The sequence below is a fragment of the Elephantulus edwardii genome, unplaced genomic scaffold, assembly GCF_000299155.1.
Source record: "Elephantulus edwardii isolate Elephantulus edwardi_28Jun2011 unplaced genomic scaffold, EleEdw1.0 scaffold00502, whole genome shotgun sequence".
NCBI lineage: Eukaryota > Metazoa > Chordata > Mammalia > Macroscelidea > Macroscelididae > Elephantulus > Elephantulus edwardii.
In genome coordinates, this window is record NW_006400252.1 from 256109 (window position 1) to 263813 (window position 7705).

The window sequence follows — 7705 nt, forward strand, 5'->3', positions numbered from 1 at the left end:
TTGTGTTAATGAATATACTTCCTTTATTGAGGGTGACAAACTAAAAGTAAAAGACCAAATGTAAAAACCGAGGATGCTAGAAATAAAAATTCAATTCATTAGAATTCAAGCATATCCAAACCCTGTTGACAAACTTAGGAGCATATGAGCACCAAGTCAGGGACAAGGGACCTGAGTGAATCTGAGGCCCATAGAAGGTATGGGAAAGGGCCTTGGGAGGCCCCTCGGTGATCACCCCCACAGTGGTTACCTCCACCTTCGCAGTGACTGTGAAGACCTTACAGGCCCCATCTTTCTGGCTGCCACCTCACCCCTGAGAGAAAAGCTAGGGCTTTGACGTTCAGTTTTAAGCAGTTTTATTCTCTCTTGCTTATCCTCACTTGGTCAGGCCTCAAGCCTCACTCTCCTCCTTCACCTCCTACACATTCTTCCCTGTGATTAGCAGCAGTTTAGGTACTGTATCCACTGCGGCGAGACTGAGCACCAGGCGAGCTGGGGTGAAGATGAGGTGAAGAAAGAAGAGAGACTGTCCAAGGACCCCTCTCTTCAAGGGAGCCCAAACTGTACAACCAGCTCCTCTTCGGCGTCCACGCGCATCTGTGAAAGTGCACTGTCGGCATAAGCAGCTCTCGAGACCTGCTGCAAGTCAGAGAAGGAGGCTGGCTGGTGAGGGACAGCAGCGGCTGCAGCTTCTTCCAGCGGGTCAGGCTGCTGCTGAGCACAGCCAAGCGGGAGCTGTGTTGTCCTGTTTTCATGCTGCTCCATGCCCTGGGAGTCCGCGGCAGACACATAAGTGAGGTTGCTGGCTGTCTTGGCGAGGACGGAGGAGAGCAGGGCCTGCTCCTCTGTACGTGCGGAAGGCAAACTGTGACAGCCAGGCTCATCTCCATTGACGGCTTTGGTGGGGGGACTGCTGGGGTCTAACAGCAGCTTCCGCTCCTCTCGGTGCTGGTCCGAGTCCTCGTTCTACAGCAGCACCCCATGCAGGAGTCCGCCCTGGTGCTCAGGCGGCGCCAAGGAGCGATGGCGTCCTCGGGAACCCTTCTCGGCACATGACACTCGTTTTCCTCCCGCAGGCAAACAGCATAAATTTGTAACTTAAGAACAATTTTGGATTTACAGACATATTATGAAGATAATACATAGGCTTCCCATATGCGTCACACTCTGTCCTACTGTAAATACCTTATATTAATATGGTCATTAGAGGCAAGGATTCTGAAGTTTGGTCTGGCATACTTTGGACGTGTTGCAAGGAGGGACCAGTCCTTAGAGAGGGACGGCATGCTTGGGAGGATGGAGGGACAGCGCAGGAGAGGAAGACCCTCGATGAGATGGATTGATGCAGTGACTGGGTTAATGGGGGTAGTTATGTCAGAGAATATAAGATTGGTACAGAATAGAGTAGGGTTTAGGGTAGTGATGAGTCACAAGCGACTTGATGGCACACAACAACAACAACATCATTTAGCAAACTAGTTAACCGATAATGATGTATTATTATTATAAACTAAATTCCCTATCAGTGTCATTAGTCAATACTAGGTAAAGTGTTGACTGTGTAACAGAACAATTATTCATGTGTAAGTTCAACTTGAAGCTGAAGAACACGAAAACAAGCCCACAAGAACAAAATATCACCTTGAGTTTATTGAAAACTAAAGATTAAGGCCAGATAAACGTAGGTATGATATCAAGGTTCTAATTCATGAAGAAAAAAGAGGTCATTTAAAAGGGCAGAAATAAAAGGTCAAAACGGATATCAGAAGAGACTCTGAAAATTGCATTATAATATACAATATACTTACTAGTTTAATCTCAGTCTCAGCTGGGGGCTTTTTGCCCCCTCAAATCAGAGAATTGGGATCCCCTGCTGAGATAGAGGAGGTTCCATATACTGGGGTGCCTGTGGATTCTCAACTGGGACCTCTTGCTCTGTTGGAAAAGGTTCTGAACATTTACTCAAGTCACCTGCTAGGTTGGAGGCTTCACTTGCTCAGAAGTCTCTGAAGACTGTGCTGGGACATTATGTAGTGAGTCTAGAGTTAGAATAAGCTGCGAATCAGTAGGTTTAACTGTAATGGTGGGCAAATGTGAAGGATGCAATTGAGTCTCCTGCTGGTCTGGAGAAGGCTCCATCTCATCAGGGAGCTTTGCAGGCAGATTTGTGCCTCCCAGCTATACTGGGGAAGGTCCAGCTTCTTCAGCGGGCTTTGTAGCAGGGGGTGAGTAGGGGTGTGTGGGGGTGGGGTGTGTGTGTGTGTGTGGGGTTGCCTGCTGGCTTGGAGAAGGTCTAACCTCTTGGGGAGGTTTGGGAGGTAATGATGGGGTTTCTGGTTGGACTGGCGATTCTGTCCCCTCGGAGCTCTGGGGGCGAAGGGGGGGACCTGGAGTGTCCAGCCTCCCCCAGGGTGCTCTGAAGCGGATGTTGCACATCCTTGCTAGAATGGGGAGGGTTCTACTCGACCCTCAGCCCTTAACTCAGTAGCGGAAAGGTGAAGAGGGACCTGGAGCACTCTTGCCACTGCAGCCCCTCAACATTTATCAGAAACTGCTGTAGGATCTCTGGTGGCCTAGTGGCGAGAAGCTGCGTTTCGATCCCGAAGGCTAATGGTTCGAATCCACCAGATATTCTGCTGGAGAAGGAGGGTCAATCTCCTCCTGTGCCAGTTGGATCTGATTCGATGGTGCACATACATACATACATAATTTAAAAAAAAAATCTGAAAAGAAAAAAAGCGGCTGGACCCACTGCCACCATCTCATTGGCTCCGCGCTCTGGCCCCGCCTCCTTCCCAGGGAGCCAATAGTCGCGCCTGACTACCTTAGGGCCAGGCAGCCAGTGGGTGGGGCACCGGCAGGCCCCAGGGCCAAGGCTGTCAGTTCTTTGCCTCTGGAGCACAAGTGTTGTCTGGAGGGACCAGCTTCACCACTGTGCGTCAGATCGTGCCTTCTGGATTTCTGATTTTGCTCGGCCACAGCCATTTGTGTCACCCAGGAGCCAAAGCTTCTCTTCCCTCAACCACGGGCTTGAATGGGACCTATATGCCTCCTCAGCTCTGCCTGCCTGAGTGCGTCAGCACAGGCCAGCACCAGGAGTGGAGCTTCCCTCCGACTCCACCTTCCAGGCTCACAGAAAAAACAGACATATTACATAAAAACAAACATACTACACAACCCAGAGGGACACCTGGGGTCCCATGGACACTCTCTCTTATAGCCCAAAGATCCACTTTACTCATCTAGCCATGCAGATGTCTTTCCGTCATAGAATGAGACAACAGGACTTTTAAATGAACTCAGAACAAAATAAGGAAAGGTAGCCAGTGCAGCTGGACAGAGCCTGTGGGGTACCATATTTGGGCAGATCTTGATCCAAATGTGGACCTGAAGGCCTGGGTATGAGCCAGAAATCTGGAGGGCAGTGGATGGAGTTCTGCTATCTGCAGATCCTGCAGACATCCTGGGGGGAGTATTCCCTACAGCCCAGTTCCTGAGAATGAGCTCCACTGACCTGTGCTGGCCCCCATGCTCTATCAGACTCTTTTGGAAAGAAAGAGAGCCTGATAGCTCTAAAGCAGCAGGGGGTCCGGCCTGTGTTTGGGTCCCAATGCCCTGTTTCTGAGGCTGTGTGCAGCAGGCTGTCCTTTTGGGAATTAACTCTCCAGGACTGAGGACTGTCCCCATTGTTGTAGGTTGGATAGGACTGAGTGAGTTTTGGAGAATGAACGATTGATGTTTGAGCAAGATAAGGCGAAGATAGAGAAAACAGTTTTCCCTTGGTGTTCATTTTAAGTAAGAAGGGGAAGGAAATCCATTTACCTAGGAATGGTGTTTGGGGCAGTAACTGGTCCTACAAGAGCATCAGTGAGCAGGAATTACATCCTCTGCCCCTAAACTGAGCACCTAAGCCGTCAATTATTCCACTTGCTGCCTGCAGGGACTGTGAGGACTTCCTCATAATAATCTCCTGGTCTGCCTGTTTTGAGAATACTCTCGTCTTTTATATCGATCTATAGACACACACACACACACACACACACACACACACACACACACACATAATATTCTTTCCATTTAATCCCCCCTAATTAATTCTTTGTTGTACATTCTCCTCCCTGCCCAACCCTCCCCCGCAGTTCATTTTTCTCTTTGGAGAAAAAAAAAGTCTTTGTTATACACCTTCCTACAGTCCACAGTCCACTTTAATATGCATTTTTATCCTCTAATCTTGTCATGAAAATACCTAATCCTATATTCCTTTTAAATAGTTTTCTCCCTCATAAGGGCCCGTAGAGGGAAAAATAAGGAAATCCCGGCAGGCATAGAAGAAGGGCACCAAGGGTCCTGAAATCATCCGCCACATTCCAGGTAAACGTGGAGTCCTCAAGGCCGCAGCGTGTTTCAATGCAGTATACATTATTTAAAGCCTCTTTTTGCATGTTCCCCCCAAACCCGAGGTCAGTCCCGTTTTACAACAGTGGCACTATGCAGTATTTGTCCTTTTGTGACTCCCATCCTCTCTTAACCCCTACCCTCTGCAGAGTTGCTGCCCTGTGGTACCCTCTCATCTTGCTCTATTTTCTTTTGGGACCACGCACCCTTTACATCACAGAGTAAAGACATGAGTTTTCAGGAGGAAAAGAAGTGAGTTAGGGTGTCAATTAAAAAGAGGCTGACTCTCAAGGTAAAAGCAGACACAGTGGCTATGACATTGGACTCAGTTTTAACCAGGAAGCTGCTCTCTCCCAGGCTTGGACCCGGCAATCCTGAGCAATTACTTCCACTCCTTTACTCTGACTCTCCAGTATCTCACCCAAGGGTTATGATGGCTGAAGAAGTGTGAGTTTTTCACTAGCTTGTATGGACAGCGAAACCTCTACAGAAATAGGACCTTTTAATTCTTTCATAAGAGAACGTGGCATAAAGCCATTTTGAATAGTTTTATGTCTCAGCTGAGCAGGAGGAGAGGATCAAAGAACAAGTGAGGAGACCAGGATGAGGCCCCATGGGTGCAATCAGACGGTAGAAGCACTCGGGAGCAGCCACCCGGATAGCTGGCCTCCCTGACTGTCCATCTGTGCTGCATTAGTAGCAGCATGCTGATGGTCAATTTTAATGCAATTTGCCTCATTATTAATGTCAAAAACACCTTCTTAGATTTTTTTTTTATACATAGGATTTTATTTTGCACTGCTGTAACAATTTCATTATAAGTTAAGGGAGAAAAAAGTGTGTGAGGGAGCATAAAACCACCACAACGAGTAAATTACTAAAACTTTTCTACTTTTTAACAGGATTTTCCCTCCAATAGACCGTTATATCCCCTTTAAAACAGACAGAGGCTTACTATAGTTTAAAGATTATAGGTTGTCCCTGAAAGAAAATTTTACATAGTCACTGTACATTAAGGTGGAAAAACTGTCCTGCATGAAAAATATACTTAGAAATCATGTGGATAAAAGAAAACATTATTGTGTTTAAGGAAAGATTAAAGTCCTCATAATGTGCCATTTAAATGTGGATGTTCATTCTTCTTGGAGCTGCTCAGATGGAGAGAGTCCTCACTTCTGATCTTTTCACTCTTTATACTGTATTTCTAACCAGCGGTATTAAGGCAAACAAATCCTTTTTCTGAGAGGTCTTTAAGAAAATTGTGAACTAATAGCAAACTTTTAGTAATAAACTTTAAGCCTATTTTTCTTGGACTAGTGACAAGAAAAGATGAACATGCTTGTTAACAGTGTCAAAAAGTTTAAAATTCAGCATCCAAGCGATTCCTAACAATAGTTCTATAGCTTTGAGTTCTAAAGAGTTTAAGCAAATACATTAAAGAATTCAAGCTTGGCAAATTATACCCAAGCAGGTTATTAAACTATATATACAGGAAGTAAATGATTCATGCAGAATTAAGAGACCTTCTGTTTTTCTTAGTAGCCTTGAAAATTGACAAACTTTTTGAGGACAGTTTTATAATATTAAACATTAGGTGACCACAGGTGTTGGGAAAGCTAACTACACAAACTGATTGAAAATACTCAAGATGACTCTGTAGTGTTTCATACAATTCGTAGTCCAGGGTGCAAGACAACATTTAACAAAAACAATCAATTGGCCTAGAAAGAAAACGTAAATAGATGTGAATACAATCTCCAAAGTCTGTCTTTTTTTAGTGAACATTAACCATTTATTCAAAGTTGTATAAGAATATGAAGGAGTAAAGTCTTCTGTGACATAAAGCCATTTCGAAGTTTCAAGTCTGAGCGGAGCAGGAGGAGGGGGTGAAAGAACAAGTGAGGAGGCCCCATGTGGACAATGAGATGGTAGAAACTCTCAGCAGCAGCCACCCTGGCCTGCTGGCCTCTGTGACTGCCTGCATTAGTAACAGCATGCTGAGGGTCAATTTTAATACCATTTGCCTCATTATTGATATCAAAAACGCCTTCTTGAATTTTTTCATAAATTTCTTTTGCCATATTTAGAAATGCCTTTTCTACATTGGAAGCAGTCTTGGCTGATGTTTCTATGAAGATAAGTTCATGTTCTCATGCAAAAGCTGCACCTTTTTTTTTTAACCTCTTTTCTTGATTCTAGAGATTACTTACTTAATATAGTAAGTAAGATCATGCACAGGCTGAATCCTCTAGTCTGTGAATCGTAATAACAGGCGCTATTTACCAACACCGATGACTATGTATTTGAAAAGAGAGACAGATGTAAGCCATGGTTCAGCAGCTCAGTGCTAGGGCTCCTGCTGCTGCTGCTCCTCATCCGCATCCTCATGCCTGTTTTTCTCACCTTTGAAACCTCAGGTTCTGCCTGCAGTTGGAACATTTGAAAGTACATAGACCAGGAAGTGCTTCTGCTCGTGGTGCTGCTGGAGGAAAGGGGCAGAGCCCACAGGACATGTATTTTTTCTGTGAGTTTGAGGGTTTGGAACAAAGGAGGAACACAGTGGATTGGCATACAGTGGAAACACAATTATTCTGACAATTTATAATCTATTAAATAGGCTAGAAGGTGGCTAAGAGTTTATTGAAAATGGGCTCTGGACATGGGGTTTCAGCTTTGTCTTGAAAGCCAACAGGCAGCTCAGTGGGTGGGGCTGAGCATGCTCTGCTCCCTGTCAGCTCACTTTCTTTTCTTGTACTCCTGTGGTTGCCCTCTTGGCCACTACCTGCTGCCAGCACCTGTAGCTTCAGCAAGGGCAGTGATGAGGAAGGACAAGCAGGTGCGGAACCACAAGGTACATTTGAGCACACAACATATGAGTCACTTAACATGATATTTCACAGAGCACTTACCTTTATTTACCTTTTAATTCCTTGCTATATGGCTACAATTGCTTATAGAACTTGTTTTAAGATGACAAAAATGTATAGTGCATTGAGACAGATGAGGGAGAGAACTATTTAAAAGTGATAGGTGATTAGGTATTATTGTCATGACAGGTATCCAGAATGAAGGCTGCATAGTGGAGTGAATCTGGGGGGAGGCATTGTACAACAATGAAAGAATTTTTCTTTTACTTTTCCAAGAGAAGAGTGAACTGGGGGAGCAGGGGTGGGCAGGGAGAAAAGTGCAACAATGAATGAATGGAAATCCAAAGTCTGTAAATGTTCTTTAAAATGAATAATAATAATAACAAATTGGGAAAAAAAGATGACAAAAACAGATGTTTTTTTTTTCTTTTTTAAATTTTATT

General features: G+C 44.9%; 1 pseudogene; it reads right to left on the reverse strand.

The window, feature by feature from the left end:
* Positions 1-546: 546 nt before the first annotated feature.
* Positions 547-983, reverse strand: LOC102874189 (annotated as a pseudogene).
* Between the last annotated feature and the right edge of the window lie 6722 nt (positions 984-7705).